This window comes from Aythya ferina (assembly GCF_964211825.1).
Source record: "Aythya ferina genome assembly, chromosome: 7".
Lineage (NCBI taxonomy): Eukaryota > Metazoa > Chordata > Aves > Anseriformes > Anatidae > Aythya > Aythya ferina.
In genome coordinates, this window is record NC_140302.1 from 28,699,860 (window position 1) to 28,717,117 (window position 17,258).

Consider the following 17,258-nt stretch of genomic DNA (forward strand, 5'->3'; position numbering starts at 1 on the left):
GTGATTTTATAGGACATTCTTTCTACCTCAGAGATGTTTGCATTTTGATAGTGAAACCAAGTCATTGGTATACATGCACTATTTCTAAGACTGCATAGTCCCCTACAGTCTTTAATAGCTGCTACATGAGTGAATCACTAACGATGATATCCCTGTTTGAATGCAAAATCTGGCTACTGACATTTCCTCTGGCTTTGTGAGCACTGGTAAACCTGTGCTCTGTAAATTCACTGGAGTTATTTGGGCTGTGTTGATATGCACCAGTGGAGGACCTGACTCACTCTCTGGTGGCTGGCGTGTGAGCAATTCGTATCTTTTGCGTTAACGATCCTGGACTTTTATTCCTCCTTTCTTTCCTCTCACTTTTTTGGATATGCCACCTATTACGCCACCTCTTTTCTCTGCGATCCACTGAACGCCACAGCACTCTGGATATACCTCCCTGGTATATATGTTTTGCTCTAGGTGGACGTACTATAGATCATTTCAAGAGACAGTTCACAGCATAATCAGGAAATCATAGGATTTTTTTTTCTTTCTCCGTCTTTGCTTCCCCAGCTAATTGTTTTTCTCTCCTTAAACTTACCCATAGACTTACATTGTCTCACCTCGGACTTGGGAGCCAGCATAAAAAGAGCTCACCCACCAGGTGGCATTTTCTCACAAGTGTCCAGCCCTAATTCTAACATGAACACTTTGTACATATAATTATAAAACTGAGGGCCACTAAAGTGCACCTGTAGAGCTGAAACTTGACTGTTCTCGATTCTGTTCTAATTATTGAGCCTTAGAGCAAAAACTAGGTTTCAAAGAAAACTTTCTGTACAGGCCTCAATAGAGTTAAAGGAGAAACATTTTAAGTTGATGAGCTGACACTTGTAGAAGCAAATATATTAAATAAATCATGATTCGTTTTGGGGCTAAATCTGACTTACATCAACTCTGGAAAAACTAGATCCTAATGAGTGACAGTTTGGTGTTTTCTGTCACTTCCTACAGTAATGGCCCCAAGCTGACACTGCTCTGTGGGAGTCTAATACTTCTGAACAAAAGTTTTTTTGGAGTGAGATAGACAAGGTAGAAATCCCAAGGTGACTGGAAGGAATGTCTAATGACTGGAAAGACATATTTACTGGCAGACTGTATGTAAGCTGTGACAGTTGACAGGGCTTGATTGTAATAAATATAGTTGATGAAGAGAAGCCTGACAGGTGAGGACAGAGAGAGAAAAAGAGTCAAAAGATCTGCATTGGCTGAACCCTATTAATGGTAAGTTGGTAACAAAGCCCAGAGTCATAAAAGAAAACAGATATTGCAAACTGATGTCTAAACACTGAAATGTGTAGGACTTGCAGGTTGCTGTAACAAGCTCTGATTTGTTGACCTTTCTTCTAGCTATTTTACAAGAGGTGTTTTTAGTTGTATTTCACACCAGCAGCAGGCAGGCACCTGACATTTTTAAATATCATGTATGATTAATCATGTAACAGAATAAACCCTGATCAAGGTCAAAATTATTGCTTCGATCTATAACTTTCATTGCTTTGATCAGGGGATTTGATGTTGGAAAATGTGCCTCCATGTGCTGTGGAGGAAGTAATCTTTCTGGCGATCTGTTCTGCTCAAAACAAAATGAATTCCTGTAAAGGAAATTAAGCAACATAAAACCTGAAAATATTTCTTTAAATGCACAGGCTCACCACACACACGCACACACACACACACAGATGGAGTGATTGACCCTGAAAATGGAAACAACTCTGGCATATTAAATCATGACACTTTATAACTGACTGGTCAGAGTTTCAACAATAGGATTTCCAATGAGCTCTGCACTTTCTTCCCCCAGGCAAATGTCACACACTGAAACTAAACAGGATCTTTTTTTTTCTTGTTCATCCCGACGTGCTGTTTTCTGTGCCCAAGATACGAATCTGTATTCGAGAATGCCTTAACCCTTTGGAAGGACAACCCTTCTTCTTCATGCCCCAGGAGGAGGGAGCTTTGTGGCAGTCACGGGGGACATCGCGCCTGCGTTGGCTCTGGGGTCATTCTGCACACTTACTGCACTCCCATGGCAAAAGGAAAGAAAGGAGAAAAACTGTCATAAGGGAATATCTGGAGGAAAGCACTCAGGAATTGCACAAACTTAATGTAAAGGTTAATAAAGAAGAACATCCTACGTTGAGAATATCAAATGAAAGTTCCTCTAAACTCTGGAAGTGGGCCCATTCAACAGCAAAGTCACAGTTAGCTTGCTTTCATCACTGCATAAAGAGGTGAAAATTCCTTCACTTGCTTGCTCGTATGAAACACAGAAGTGTTGGTAAAATATTTAGACAACTTAAATATTGAGACAACTTTTCTTTTTAAAAGTTGCTGTTATTTTGAACAGCAACTCCTTCCCTCCCCACCAAATGCCACAGTCTCTTCAAGTCGCGCTGCCACTAAATGGGTTGCAGGGAGTGCCAAGAAAAAAACAATAAATGAGACCATATAGGCACACAACAAAGGCTCACAGAGTAGCACAATGCTTACGTGTCAATCACGTCGATGCTCCCTCTTTGCCGGCTGCTTGTCTCCCACAAGGCAGTGGATGCAGCCACTCTGCTGCTCAGAGCTGCCTCTCTGGAATCGCTGTGTCTCATCAGCACCGGACTGTCAGCCTAATTGGCACATACACACACTTTATACACTCCTCTACTTGCCAGTGACTGCTTACACACACATGCACACTGTGTAGGGAGACATGAGGGTGTCCTTTCATACAGGAAGTTATCCACACAATGACACTTATGGTTTATGGATTGATACCTACCAATATCCACGTATTTTGTATATTGGAATATTTGTATACAGTTGCATACCTGGACACACACACCCCTCACCTACTGTCCTGCCTGAATTTTCTATTAACTTGGCAAAGTTAGTATATAATTATTATTTACTTCGGTGGAGGTCCTTTATGCCCAGACAGAAGGCAGGGCACCATTGAATTTAAATACACTGAATACATGTAAGTACATGTATGTTTTAATGAAAACATGCAGAGTTTCTGCTCTTCAGCCCAGCCCCATGCAGCCTGAATTCCATGTAAGCAAATTTCTTGTTTACTGAAGCCTTGAGCCAGACAACAGGAAGCACGAGACAAAGGAGGTGGCATTTAAGCTATGATGCGACCCTTTTGTTTTTGTATGTTTGTGTATTTGTGTATGTATTTTTCACATTCCTTTGGTTTGACCTTTTGCAGAGATGTTACCACAACTTTGGGCTGATGAGAACATGCAAACTGTCTTCATGCAAAAATCAGCGTGTTAGAGCCAATGTACGTGGCTGTAGATTTCTTGACTGTGCTTTATCATCTTTTTTAGGTGAAGTCAGTTCCTTGTCAAAAAGATGTAAGTAGAGGACAAAGCAGGAACAAAAGTCTTCATAGAGTGTAACTTTTTTTGTATGGAAACTTGGCTGAAGTCAATGTGACTTTGACCATTGCCTGCACCACAGTCAGGCTTTCATTTCAATATTGCTGGAAAGGTAAGGACACTAGTGGATGGCTTTTTGCTACCTTTTTTTTTAATGTGAATATAAGATCAATGCAGGACACTATTTTTTTAAGTTTCATGGTCTAATCAAAATACTGTTAAAAGTAAAAACTGAAGCTGAATGTCAGAGAAAACTGTCTGAGGTGAAATTTATGAGGAAAGAGAATATTCTCCTCCAGGAAGCTGTGGATACTTTGTAGAGAGAACTGCCACTGCTGAGCCAGGGTTAATCTTGCATTAGTAGGAATTTTTAATAGAAGTTGTATAATAGTTCTGCCCCACATTTTGCATTTCTGAATCTACATTGGTTTTTGAAAGCTTCTGAGAAATAAGTTTCCCAGAAGGGTAATAATCTTCAATCCATCACATATAGTACAAGGACCCTAATAATGGTTCTGCAGTCTGTGAGTCTCACTTGAGATAAAACTTTTCTGAGCCCACACCTGAGACAAGACTGTTGAAAAGAGCAAAACCAACCTGATCTTGTGATTTCCAAAGCCTGAAGCAGGCTAGGTCCTGCATCATGGTGAGAACCATTTAAAAAAGTCTAAGCAACCGGGATATGAAGGAGGATTTTTGATAACTCTTCTATGTAACCTCTGTTATGCACACTTGATCTGGTCCCAAATGAGGATAAGCACTCTGCTAGAAAAGATGCATAGCTTTCCAGGTTTTGCATATTTTTTTTTCTGCAGAAATTGCTTGGTGTGTTCAGATGTCCTCCTTCAGTTTAGACCATCCCTGTAATTATTTTACAAGGTGAAAGAGAACAAACAAAAAGTCCCTTTTGTATCATGACTATAGAATTCATAATAACTCACACTATAGCTACAACTAGACGCACAGCTATGCATGACCCCAAACATAACATTAGGGACTAGCTAGTTGTGCTGACATAAGGTTTACAATTGTATTTAAGTTGTTAAGAGAAAAAAAGTGTTTTGGTTGTCACAGTAGGTGGAGGTTAATGCCCATAACTTCAGCTACAAAACTCCTGTTTTGCCTTTTGCTATTTGTTCATAAAAGCTTGACAAGTGCATGGACCCTCATTATATACCTTGTTGTTGTAATAACAGTGTGAGAACACCCTGCAAGTGCTTTGCTCCAGAGGAAGCTTCTGTGAGAAAGTGAATGAAATACATGATGCTCTACTTTAAACCGACACTATGAGAGCTATGTTTGGGGTCTGATTTGTCAGCTGCTCATCAGTACAGCCATAGTGTTGAATACAGAGGAAAGGGAGAAATAGAAAAATCATGGGAGCAGGAATAGTTTGCCTTTTTTCTTTTTTTTTCCCAGTATAGATGTGCTGAAGCAAATGTAGTTTCACCAAGGAAAAGTTTGCCCTGTTGTGTTCCAGGCTTCTCGTTTAGGTTGATTACATGGCAACACAGAATTGATTTCTTGAGCTTAGGACAGTTGGCAAACTTGACTAGACTTAAAATGAACCTCTTTGATTCTGTCTACAAAATTAGAGTAGATTTGATAAAGTAAAGATGTATCCTTTGAAGTATTCCCTATCAACATAAGTGCTAAGAACACTTGAGCGAAGGAATTTTAACAGTTTTGAAAAGAGTAGCAAAGGAACATCAATAAGGATTGCAGCTAAGGGCATGCCCACAAGGCACTATACTAACTGCATCTATCCTGCAGGCAATAAGCAATTGCTAAAGATTCCAGACTTTTTAAAGTTCATAGTTCATCTCATAAAAACTTTACATGTAACGTATGATAGGATTTTGCTGGGTAGGTTTGGCTTTCAATACCTTACTCCAAGAGGAAGGGTTTGTAAGTTGATCTACATATAATGACATGAAGGAGGCTTTATTTTTTTTTTTTTATTATTTTTTATTTTTTTTTTTAAGCAAATGATGATTGATGACAGGTCAATCCTGAAGGGTGTAAAGTATGCTCATGTCCTGTTATATCAGGTATTACAGTCACATAAGCTATGCTTCTTCCAGGCACTCCAGCACATAAGGAAGAATACCATCCCAAATGCTTTGTTTATTCAAGCCCAGATCATGAAGGGGAGCAGGGCTGTCCTTCTCACCATAAATGTGTCGTGGGTGCTAGATATGAGGTGCCCATGGTACTGTAAATTCTTTTTCCTTGAGCAGGGAAACAATATGAAGGCCAACCAACAACTGAGTGGTAATTTTGGTTAGAACAGATACCTATTTGGCAATTCTGATTCCACTGGCCCATTAACATCAACACTACTACTGCTGTGGATAGCACTTGTGTTGGGCGGCTCATTGTGGCCTAGCAAATTTACCATTAGCAATGCAGAGCACAAGGGGAGGAATGAAAAGATTTGGACAGAAATGCAAAGGAAACCAAAATGGAAGTTTTGAGCAGCAAAGAAGATCTGAGTTACAGACGCTTGGAAATGAGTCACAAAATGAGTTGGATGTTTAATTTGGGAAGTAAAGGAGATTTAATTAAAAAGCTTTTACTTTTCTATGTGGATTTCATTCTGGTGGTACTTGATAGAATTCAGTGTGACCACAGTAAAACAGTGGCAACCACAGTAATGACAATTAGGATTCCTAAGCATGACCATGCTACTGTGGCTTAAGGAACTACCACGTGTCAGCTGAGCTGTGACATGTGTGTGTCCTTATCTTACCACAAACACGAGTCAGTGTAAACCTCCTTCAGTGAAATTTAAGCAAACACCTTTCAGCTCATGCTTGCAATGGTTGAACAGCACGTACAGTTAGTTGCTGGTACTCAGCTGGTGAGTAGAAAGGATTCATTAGACTGCAGTAATTCAGAAATGTCTGACTCCTTAAATTAAAAATGAGAGAAATGTGTGTGTGATGTTTTCGATCACCTAGCATATTTCCCTAACTCATGTGGTTCCCAAATTCCGTTCGCAGTTCTTCCCCAAATTTGCTGTGAAGGTATTACTTCTACAGTGGTGCAGAAAGTAAAAGAATTAAGAGTGGCTGTGAACAGAGAGAAGCTGAAATGGATTCAAGAGTAGCAAAGCGTGAACAACTGTTCTCGCCATGAGCCTGATCCAAAGGCGAGGGACTCACCAGAGTAGTTTTGTCTGTTGACTTCAAGAAGTTTGGAATAATACCCAGTTTCCCATGGTTTAATGAAGAAAATGTAGGCTAGGAAAACACTCTTTGTTCTGACTTAATTTCTCCTAGATGTCATTATAATAGGTGCTTTATAAATACCCACAATAATAATTAATAATATACATTAATATTTTTTGACCTTTATGATTTTTCTACATGAAACTCGACTTTGCTCAATACTGAAGTTTTGCCACCGATTAGGTATCACTCTGAATTCATTGAAAGCTAATAAAAACTGGCTGATTAAACAACCCTAGGCAACACATCTTAAACAGTTATTAAACAATCATTATAGATAGAAACATCTACAACTGGCTTCTGTTGAAATGCTGCTTATTATTATATAATCCTTTTTCAAGTCAAAATGAATGCATAATTAAAGCACAAAGCAAACAGTTTGAAAGTTCTGAGCTCACTGTGCAAAGCTATAATGCATCAACGAACCTCTAAATTAGTGCTTGAAACAGTGGATGATTGATGTACAGCAGAAAAAGTAACTGAGGAAGAAGTATGGATCGATGGGCATAGTCAAATTTAGAACTTCTGAAACCATCTCATGTAAAGCCCTACAGAAAACCATCGCCTTTGCAGCTTTAACCCAGAGACACTCCTCTGGGGTCAAGAAGAAAAGTTGAATGCACATTTCTAGTGTGTCATATTGCCATTGTAGATACCGTCTTTTGTGAACAGTCACATTAAAAGTTTGCAGCTGAAGACATACAAACTTTGAAATTAATTTGATTTGGGACTAAACACTGAATTGACCCTTACCCAATAACATTTCTGCTTTTAACAGACTCCTTAATGACAATTCATAAGAAACTCTCCAGATAAATAAGGATACATTCTGATCTTTATTTTACCAGTATAAATTTGGAGCAACTTCAATGAAACTAGCAGAATTGCTCTGGGTTTACTAACAGTGTAAATGAGAACGGAATGAAAACCAGAGACTAGGAAGACTTAAGCCAACGACTCAGCTTTCTGAATTGAGAAGTTTGCTTATTAAATTTATAGTACAAAACCTCTGTCTCCTGCCCTCTTTGTAATAACATCTTTCTTAATAGTTCTGACTTAATCTGCATGAAATATACAGCATGAAATAAATGGTCAGGATGTTTAAGTTTCCACCCTGTACCACCTGCAAGTTACAGGCCAGATCCATTTGCTTGATTGAGGCAACGTAAGAGTCATTACCACATAGGTCAGCCGATTTTCCTCCCTTAAACACCTGCAAATGCAAGTCACCTGGGAGTTTGAACCTATTAAGGTTCTTATAATTGAAACAAGGGCAAAATAGTTTGTAAAATGGTACATGAACAGAAAGATGAGAGAGAGGGAGAGAGAAAGAGAAAGACACTCTGGTTGGATGACAGGAAATCATATAACCATATTTGCAACTGAGCTTTGGGAGCATGGTCTTTGTAATGGGGTTAGCTAATCTAGATAGTAATAAGGATAGGAAAGTCAGCAATCATAATCATATTTAATGGATTCCAGATGGAGAAATATAATTGTTCTCATTATCATTGTGAAAACTCCAAGGAAATACAATCCCAAGATACTTTACCTTGACAAGCAACCAGGAACAATATCGACATCAAGTCATGGGTTTTGTAGGTAGAGTTGTCAGTTATTTCCTTTTTGTAGCATTCCCTTCTAATGTAATGGTTTGATTAACCTAAGACATTTTAATGTGAGTATAAAAGCAATGTTAATGGAATGCCTGCTTAATTGACTGTGCATCCCTATACCATATGATGTGGTGACTTACTAAACACATTGTGGAGCTAAAAACCAAAACAAACCAAAACAAAAGCCTTCTATATCATGAGACTTTTCCTTTGTAATGTGGTTAAAATGAAATACGACTGTAAGTATAGGCCTTTTTGGGTGCAGCTGTTCTTTTTGTTTGGCTTGATAATTGGAACCAGTCCCATGGGCCTATTTGATGTTATCTCTTGTTTAAAACTAAACTGTCAAAGCTTATCCCCCCTGTGTACTCAACAGGGAGTAGTTCTGGGGAAACTTTCTTCTTAAGTATTTTTAACCCCTCCTCCCCGCACGCATTCCCTAAACTGAACCGGGACAGTCATGAAATGATGTCTTCACAGGAACACTTGTACAGCCAAATATTTCTTTGTGGAAAATTGAGCCTTTTCATGTTATATAGCTTTGTAAGAGGGGCCTAAAACAAAATGATCCCACGGCAGAAGTCAGATGATCAGGGTGTGCTCTCTTAGCTTTATAACCACTTGCTGTATCTACAAAGGGTGTCCTGCACAGCATCCCCCTGGCATGAGAGGAGCTCAGGGTGTGAGGCAGACACACAGATGTCTCCCACAATATGAAACAATTTTTGATCCAGCAACAGAATAACTGTGTTTCCACGCAAGAGTGACTTTAATGCGCCTGATCCCAAGCTAATGTATTCAGGCAGTGTTGCACTGTGGAGAACTACCAGTTGGGGTGACATTACCTCAGAGATTTATATAAGGGTAGGCATGCCCTGCACTTCATACTATTTAGATGTAACCTTAGAATATTAAGATTTGCTTCAGAAGAGGTTAGATTCTGAGTTTTGGTTTAGCCCCTGAATGGCAGATGGTAGCAAGGAGCATGCCTTGCTGCAGTCAGGCGAGGAGACATTTCACTTTTGCTTTACACCTTTCATTTTCTTTTGCAGTTACTGTCTTTACAGATGCAGAATTGAGACAACTCAACTGTGTGATCTCAGAACAGATAGAACACAAGAGAATGGCATAAGGTTGTGCCAGGGGAGGTTCAAACTGAAAATTAAGAAAAATTTCTTTACCATGAGCATCGTCAAACACTGGAACAAGCTTCCTAGAGAGGTGGTTGATGACCCCATGCCTGTCAATGTTCAAGAGGCACTTTGATAATGCCCTCAATAACATGCTTTAACTTTTGCCTGAAGTTACGGGGCAGTTGGGTTAGATGATCTTTGAAGGTCCCTTCCAACTGATCTAATCCATCCCATCCCATCCCATCCCATCCCATCCCATCCCATCCCATCCCATCCCATCCCATCCCAATCAACTGCAATTAAAATAGAGTTCTTCTGGTCATAGGACCAGTTCACCCTGTTTCCATTACATTAAAAAAATAAATATATATATTGTTAAAATAGACCTTCTTCTAGATATGACAAAGTTGTCAGTGCAAACAAACAAAAAACAAAACAAACAACAAACAGTTTTGAGGAAAAGAATCATTGACAGGTGGCAGAGTCATCTCCACTATCTTGGAAAAACAAAAGAGGGTCACAATTTACTCGCTTGCTGAGGCAGTGATAATCAGACACATTAGTACAGATAGTGGAACTGCCTTTCCTTTCCCAAAAACAAGCTTTATCCCATGTTCTTTCAGAACATAAGCACTGCAAAGACCTGAGACACAAGGTAATGGACTGATGCACAGAACAGGAGGCTTTTCCCATGTTTCTTGTGGCTCTTGCATGTTCTGTGTCATGTTTTTTTTTTTTTTTTTTTCTTGAATGGCTTACATGCAGAATAAGAGAACCTTTCAGTTATTAACCATAGCTCAATTATGTACATTATTCACGGTCACACTATTTTTGTAAAAGAATAGCATGCTGAAGTATTGGTTCCTCCTCCAGATGCCATGTCTACACTGTAGAGATGTGGCAGTGGCCTGCTGTGACTACAAGTTGTGTGCTGGTAATATGTTTTCCTTTCTGTCGTGCACAGAACATTTATAATATGGGCAGAACATCCAGTGCAGGATGTGGTCTAATCTCTTGTCCTTTGTTGCATTAGATCTTGCCTTTATCTTAGCACTCTTTGTTACTCTTGTTCCTTCTACTCTTTAAGACCAAATGCATCAGTGTCTCCTCATCTTCCACAAACAACTGTTTCTGTCCTATAGACTCATGCCAGGCCACCTGGAAGGGTCCTTCTGAGTAAAATCAGAAGTAAAAGCTGCTGATAGCTGTAAAAACAGCAGACAAGCTTCCTATCTTGTGTAGCACTCAACACAACTAAGAGACTTCTGATAAGCAACCTCTTTCCAGTGCACTTCAGAGAGCAACTGACTGGAACATCTAAGCACAGGTTGTAGGTTGCAGGTTGGTTATATACCCCAAGAGAACAAAGGTGTTTGTGATGCCCATTCATGGAAGAACAATGGCCAAGCTATAGTCCCTCTTGCCATCCCAAACCAATCTCCATAGAGCTGTCAAATGTGAGATGGGGAATGATTCTTATGTCCCTCAAGGGATGGCAGGACTCAGTACTTTGTAGATAAATATAAGTTTCTATTTAAAACCAGTACTACTGGGACTAGATGTAAGAGGGGCTGGAAAAAGCCAGTTCTAAAAATACAGGAAATAGCTATATGGTTACAGAAGTGAATTTCCAGCTGTGGGTAATCATGTAACTCACATATTAACAATGAGAATCCACTGTGTAAGGGGGAAAAACAACAATTCACAAAAGCTTGAAAGACAATGGGCCAATTCCTGATCAGAGTGTGGAAAAAAAAAGAGCACACAGAATATATGGAGGGGGAGAAAAAACAGAGGAGTGGTGTTTCGTTACCCAACAGTCAGTGAAGAAGGCAATTCTAGAAAGGTTGGTAAGAGCAAAGAGAAATGTTAATTTGCATTTAGGAGGCACCGTTTGCAAAGGTAAGGTTAGGAGCATGGAGATGAAACAGCCAGTTTGCTGACACGCCTGTTTGCTGGCCTGTCCCATCTGTTCATAGATTCAGGTTGTGAAGCAGCAGCCCCAGAAATAAATCCAGTATAATCTCTGCAACACCTTGCATCCAAGGCTCTCCCAGCAATTTTGAACTATTTCTAATAGCAGACTGTCTCACATTTGACAGAGAAATGATTAGCCCACACATTTTATAGATGGGAAAACTAAGGCATTCACCTTGTCAGTCAGTGGAAGACTAGAAACAGAACTCATTTGTCTTTGCTCTATTTTCATCAGTTTTAATTAGTCATCCAAACTTACATTTCCTGTCAGGCCTTTTAGCTGCAAAGACCCTATCCCTCTCTGTCTGTCTCTCTCTCTCTCTCTTATTTTTTTTTTTTTTTTTTTTTTTTCCTGGTAGATTTCTGGAAAAGTTCATTTTGTCATTTTTTTTGTCCTCAGTCCTGCTGTAGAGAACTTCAGCTTTCCCTTTTCCATTCTATAGGCCTCTCCAGTGCCTATTCCTTTAAAATCCCTTCCTAGTAATTGTCAGTGTTATTCTAAGCAATAGTAGATGGTTTTGATCTGTGGAGCTATGTAAAAACTGTGTTCTCAACCTGTCTCTCTATCTGTTTTTATTCTTCAGCGTTAGAGCTTAATTCTCATGGGCTTGATCAGAACAGTTGCTTTTGTGTAGTGGGACTAATTTTAACCAATCATCCAATTGTCAAGGGTTTTCTCCTCTCATTTCAAGGCGGCTTCTTTATAGTATTCTCTTTGGTTCTCCCCCCCGCCCCTTTACAGCAGAGGTTGTGCAATAACACTACAGAAGTATAGTTATTGCTGGAAGGCTTTTTAGGCTCTAACATGGATTCCTCCCTAGAGGAGGGGGGCATATTTGTCTTAATAGAATCATTGTGGCTCATTTCAGTGGTGCAGGCTGCTCCTAGGTCCTCCTGCTGAACTGGGGGTTTACATCTGGTTTATGATTTTCTACTCTGCCATGGGAAGCAGAATCCTTCCCTCTACTAATTTGCAAGCTTGAGTAAATCATTTAGTTTTAGCCACTGACAAAGGATGTCATTCAAACCTGCAGGTAGTCAGTGGAATTACCTTACATGTTTATGTGAACAATAATCCCCCCAAAGTCAGCCAGTTATGTCTACATTTAGTAGTTCCTTCTCCTCCCACTCCACTTTCCGTAACTTTGTCATTACAGCGCTTTGCAAAAGCTGTTGCACACGTGAAAATCTCTCCTCTCCCTCTCCTTTCTTTCTCCTCTCCCTCTCTGAAAAATCTGATAGTGGTATTTGTGCTCAGGCAGGAGCACAAATTCTTTATTCTATATGAACAGCCTCCAGAGAGGCACATCTGATTACATCTCATGTCCTGCAATGACTGCCTGCAGATAAGAGTCATCATACTTACAGAATTACTTGAATCTCAACAGAGTTAAGATATTGTCATTGTGCAATAAAAAACAAAGCAAAGCTTTTTTTTTTATTTTTATTTTTTTATTATTATTTTTTTTAAACCTATAGGCAAGATGGACAATATATGTCTGTTCTGGGCTTCTACTTTTATGCTTCAGTAAGACCCTGAAATGTAATTAGAGTGTTCAGGTAAAATGATTTCAGCATGTTTTACAAGAAAAATAACTTTCACAACAAAATGGCAAGCTAATTTTTACTTATACAGTTTCTCTTATATCTGTGTCTCACTGATAGTATGGTAGGATATATACTGTTACATTCCATGTTTAAAAAAAGGGAAAAACACAAAACAGAGATGAATAGAGCAATTACTCTACATATTTTTGCTAACTCATTTTTTTTTGTTTGTTTAGTTTTGTTTTCTAAGGAAGAGCTATGTAATCCTTTATGCTTCGCAGTTAGATAACTGTAAGAACTCAAGAGGAATGAATGATAAGGCATAAACTTCAGCCCCGTGAGGGCCACTGGCTGCCCTGCAGTGCTGAAAATTTTGGGTACTATATTTTGGGTATCCAAACAGAAAGGTAGGAGCCAAACACTAGTTTTTGCCTTTTATAAATTTTGTCTTCCCAATTAGCTATCCTCACACACTGAGCAAACAGCTCCACTTGCAGAGCTGCCAGCTCCAGTTTCTCAACAAGGAGGGTTCAAGTTTGTCTCCTTTGGATAAAACAGCAGCTCTTTCTGTTCTCTAAATTTGCCCAATTGCTTTTGGAGCTTCACGATTTGATCAGCCCTTATTTTCAGGGTTTTCAGTCCAACCACACAGCTGAAAGCATAGTTAGAGAAAAGTGAGCTTGGTGGTTTACGGACTGAAGGCAGTGCACCCAGTGCTGCAAGGCCTAGCGAGAAACTGGACAGCTGGCAGTCCTGGACAGCAGTGAGAGCATGTTCATGCCTTCAAAAGGCAGCAAAGGGAGCCTTAGTGGAGCCCTGTCTCCTTGATGTGGAGTTCAGCTTGAAAAAGCAAAATTGGTGCTCATTTCATAATAAAATTGTTTGTTAGTTTTAGAGGGGTAGCAGCTAAGGGCCTGGTCAGACACGGTAGGCCATGCACGCACAAACAAAAGACAGAATTGAGAAACAGGCTGTGGCAAGACACCAAACTGAGCTCGTTTGCCAGTTTTTTTTTTTTTTTTTTTTTTTTTTTTTTTTTTTTTTTTTTTTTTTTGCCAGCTCATTTTCCAGTTTCTACAAACATTTCTTTCTCCCAAGTTGCTGTGTGAAAGAGCTGCACACGGAGGCGGGAGCAGCCCAGGGGAAGCACATGGCGAGTGGTCACATGCACCGTGTGGGCACATGTCCCCTGTCACTGTACTCCTGCATACGTCTGTGTTTTCCAACCTGCTGACAGGTCATGTAAGCTTGGATTACCTGCAGAAAGAAGTAATTAAAAAAGAAACAGTGAGGTGGATGTGATGTTTTTTAATCTGGTGGTGTGCTTCTGAAGCTGAAAGGGAGGAGCTCTGCTGGGGCTCACTTTCATTAGGACCCCGGGGAAAGCCGAGGTGACCATGGTGAAGATGACTATAGTTTCTATGGCCAACAGTGGGGCTTGGGCTGTGTGGCCAGAACAAAAGAGGGCTATGAAAGGGTTTGCTGAGCTCTGGCTTTAATGTGACACAGCACAAAGGCCAGGAGTGCCCCCACAACTGGATGAGCTGCTGCCAGCAGGACCAAAGGTTTCTGAAGAGTCTGAGACTTAGGGAACTTACAGAAGATCCTGGTTGTCCTCTGGAGGCCCCTGTCTTCCATCCATACAGGCACAGGCTTTCAAGGGATAAGAGGAAAGCTGAAGAAAAATACTGGTGTAAACAAGGCCTTAAGGTTTCTCAGACACATTTTAATGTCTGTTACATATCTGGTGTGTTAGCAGGACTTTTTGTTGGAGCTGTTGAGGCGTACCAATAAAATCTGTGCTTAGGGACTTTAAAAAAATTTGCTTTTTGACCCAACAGACCATAATGAGCCTTTTGGCTGTATTTACAGAGGCAAACAAGTATTCAGGGACTCCTAAATGGGCCTATTATGTAGCTACCAGGAATGCATGTGAGGGCTCTGGGTACACCCTAAAATTGCAGTGTGAGGCAAAATGCAGAGGACCCCAGATGCATATGCACTCTCTGGCATGGAAGGTATTGCAGACAGACCTGTGTGTTACCAATACCTGCTTCACCCAGCGTATGGGCTGGACATTCCTCCGTGGCTGTTTGTGAACGTGGTCATGCAGAAGAGCGCACTGAGAGATGCCACTCCTGGCCCTTGGTGCACCTTGGATGCCCATGTTGGCCCTGGTGGAGCCCCCACCTCCTGCCTGAACCAGAGTTTGAGTTTTCTGAGGAAGGACAATACCAGGAAAACCTGGGCCTTCCTGAGAGAGCAGCCACACATAAATAGTGTTGCCTCCACGTCTGCTAGGACAGGCTTTGAACGAACTGAAGGCTGAGAGGGATATTAGTCTGAAGGGTTTTTATTCTGTTTTTGTTTGGTTTTAATTTATGTTCAATTATTACTCATAGCAAGCACTCAGAAGCCAGTTCAAGAGCCATACTTGAGCTGCAGCTTGGCCTTTCTTTCCTGTCTTCTCTGGTTCTGTTGTACAGAGCATATTGGAGGTTAAAGCAGGTCAAATATAACATTTGCCTGTGCTGTTTTTGTTTGCGTGTGTGTGTGTGTTTCACTACTGTTTACTGGATCTGACCAAGTGCAGAGAGTAATTGTAAAGTTGAAATGAAACGGAAATCATCTGGGAGGCAAAAAGGCTTGCAAAAGCTGCTAAAACCAAATGAATCCCTCTCAAAGGAGCCGAAAGCATGCAAGATAATGCAGGAAACATTAACATAATATTATCTTAACCTTGTAGATAAGATTATCTGATGCGTGAAAATGGTCATCTTTTGTATTGATTCTACCGTGCCATGGAGCAGTTCTTAGGAAAATAAATGGGTCATTAAATGTTCATTACTTGATAGGCTCTAAAGCAGAAAAGATGTATTAGCAAATGAATTAACTGCTTTGTTACAGTTTGAATATATCATTAATGTGTATGTTTTTCTCACGAAGGAAGTGAATTGTATGCATCTGTACGGCAGCAGTGTCTGTAGGCTGCTGCAGAGCAATATTTACTTTATACCTGAGGGACATTGACACATCTAGAAAATCCAGGTAAGCACTGGTCATTTGCCTGATAACTCGGAAGGGAAAATTTGGTGAATTATTTATCCGTTAATGAAAACGATCATAGGAGAGTTACATCTAATGTGATTAGGACACCCTCTTGAAGAGTAGAGAGCCATTCCCCTATTACTCTCATGGCGATGTGCGCACTGCAGTACTGCTGCCTCAGCCCTGCCTCTGCCTGTGGGGAGCACTGCTGCTCCCCAGGGACATCCTGCTGAAACTGGGGGGAGATGCCCCTGCTAGTACAGAAACAGCATCTGAAATGTTTCATTCCCTGGGTGAAGGGTTGCTAGAGGGCTTAGCAAACCTTATGCAAACAGTGGAGCCAGCAGGTGTGCATACCCTTGGAGCAATGGCACTCATGAGCAATGACCATTGTTTTGGAGGACACTCGCCTCTGACCCTGCTTTCCCCAAGGGGCAGTGACAGCAGGCTGGGTTTTCAGGGCTGGTCATTGGCAGTGCAGGCAGCAGAGCTCTGGCTGTTTCAGTGCTCCAGGGGGTCTGCTGCCTTTGGATGCTGCACGCTTCCTGCAGCCCACGGTTGACCCTCATGAGAGCCACAGGGCAGAGGCTGCTTCCAGCAGCCGAGGGTCTCAGAAACACAGCATCACCTAACCTTGCTCAGGGCTGCCCAGCAGAGAAAATGCTAGTTACACACTGCCTGGAACAACGACCTGGTGTAGCAGTAAAAATGCCAAAGGCCTTTCTTGCCCTGTCTACAGGATCACTCTCACCAGTGCAAGCAACAGAGGGTTGTTTTCTTTTTTTTTTTTTTTTTCCCCTCTCTTTCTTTTAAAAGCCAATAAGGCTTATAATTGCATTTGAAGCTGCTTTTCAAAGCCATTTGTGTCCACGCCCGCTACGACTTTAAGCGATATTATAAACGTATTAACCAATTATGTGACATATTACCCAGAGGGACAGTCAAGAGCATGGTTTCAGCTCGCACAATTGTTAGAGAAATCCCAGGCTGCAAAGCTGGATAGCAAAACTGTGCCAGGAAACCTCTGCTGATGGTTCTGAACACAGCACAGCTGCGAGTGCGAGTGCGGCTCAAGCTGTAGCTTGGACGGGGCCTCAGAGACTAATAGCTCTGGTTAGAGCCAGACATTGTGCAGTCAAGAGCTGAGCAAAACTGCTTTGTAGCTCACTCCTAACCTGCAACACCACCTGCTGTTTCAATGCACGGTCTCTCCTCAACAGCAGAGATTCTTGGCTCTGCTCAGTGCTACAGATATGCTGAGAGAGGCAAAGTGACTTTCTC